Genomic DNA, 1,973 nt, shown 5'->3' with positions numbered 1-1,973 from the left:
TATATAACAGAAACGAATATTGTAATGTATATAACAGAAAATAATATTGTAATGTATATAAGAGAAACGAATATTATAATGTATATAACAAAAACGAATATTGTAATGTATATAACAGAAAATAATATTGTAATGTATATAAGAGAAACGAATATTATAATGTATATAACAGAAACGAATATTGTAATGTATATAACAAAAACGAATATTGTAATGTATATAACAGAAAATAATATTGTAATGTATATAAGAGAAACGAATATTATAATGTATATAACAGAAACGAATATTGTAATGTATATAACAGAAAAAAGTAACAATGACACGTTTCGGTAAGGGTATTCAAACAGCCTTAACCAAGGAAGAACTGCCTAATATAGCATGATAGTAACAATGACACGTTTCGGTAAGGGTATTCAAACAGCCTTAACCAAGGAAGAACTGCCTAATATTCGATCACTGTGTTTATCACATAGTAAAACAACTTGTTGCTATGGGAAGAAAGTAAATATTGGAGAGCAATACAGTAAGAGAAGTACGAAAAGCTTACAAAAAAACGTTCATACGTAAATTCAAAAACTGTTTGAATTACGAAACAAATCACTACCAAAAAAAAATCATATGAAGGTTTATTATAATCTTAAGTCTAAAATAAACTCATTACAATATTCTTTTCTGTTATATACATTACAACATTCTTTTCTGTTATATACATTACAATATTCTTTTCTGTTATATACATTACAATATCCTTTTCTGTTATATACATTACAATATTCGTTTCTGTTATATACATTACAATATTATTTTCTGTTATATACATTACAATATTCGTTTCTGTTATATACATTACAATATTCGTTTCTGTTATATACATTACAATATTCGTTTCTGTTATATACATTACAATATTAATCATGCTAGATTAGGCAGTTCTTCCTTGATTAAGGCTGTTTGAATACCCTTACCGAAACGTGTTATTGTTACTATCATGCTTAAACGGATTTCTATACTTTATATATCTAAGTGTCGAAAGTGTTGGATAAGATGTTTAAATTATTTTTGAAATAATGAACTTGTCATAAACTATATATGTATATATGTGTGTGCTAATTTGTTGAAAGAATTTGAAATTTATATTTTACTTTTTTAAATTTTACTACCGATGGATTCTAAACCGCATCAGCTTTTTTTTAACCCATTTTTGACAACCATTTATGTATCAAAGTGGTTTTGGATCCAGGATTTTATGGTTACAGGATCTCTAATAACACATGGGTCACACAAAATATCAAAAACATATCACCAATATTGTAATTAATTCCGTTAATTACTAAATATTTTTTGGTCAGCTCTTCACAGTTAGTGCTGTAACAAGAGGACGCAGGTTGGTCCTGTGGTATAGATCTGGATTTCAATCCCTTTGCGTAGATGGTTAGGGACGACGGTTTATAGATAGCCTTACCAGCTTTGCCACAAAGTACAAATACAATATGCTGTAATAGGCAAAAACATAAGATTATTGGATATGACGCATTTGTATTTATTATGTGTTTATCTATAGATATATATATAATAGACCAGTCTCAGAATACAAATTTATTTCAAGAAATCTGGCAACTCAATGCACTTCGTCTTCTAAATCAATACAGCATTCAGCAATATTCGTCTTGTGTATTCAGCCATACCCATATTGTACATTCAGCCATACTCACATTGTGCATTCAGCCATATTCGCCTTGTGAATTCAGTCATGCCCATATTGTGCATTCAGCCATATTCGCCTTGTGGTTTCAGTCATGCCCATATTGTGGATTCAGCCATATTCTCTTTGTGCATTCAGTCATACCCATATTGTGCATTCAGCCATATTCGCCTTGTGGATTCAGTCATGCCCATATTGTGCATTCAGCCATACCCACATTGTGCATTCAGCCATATTCGCCTTGTGAATTCAGTCATGCCCATATTGT

The 1,973-nt window shown here is 30.0% G+C and overlaps 1 protein-coding gene across 2 annotated transcripts in view; it reads left to right on the top strand.

Moving 5' to 3' along the window:
- Nucleotides 1–1,973, top strand: part of LOC106464221 (LIM/homeobox protein Lhx2-like) — a 128,128-nt gene that overhangs the window by 8,245 nt on the left and 117,910 nt on the right. The gene's annotated exons all lie outside the window — the stretch shown is intronic.

This window comes from Limulus polyphemus, unplaced genomic scaffold (assembly GCF_000517525.1).
Source record: "Limulus polyphemus unplaced genomic scaffold, Limulus_polyphemus-2.1.2 Scaffold1590, whole genome shotgun sequence".
Lineage (NCBI taxonomy): Eukaryota > Metazoa > Arthropoda > Merostomata > Xiphosura > Limulidae > Limulus > Limulus polyphemus.
The sequence above is the reverse complement of the archived record's forward strand: the minus strand, read 5'-3'. Positions and strand labels throughout refer to the sequence as shown.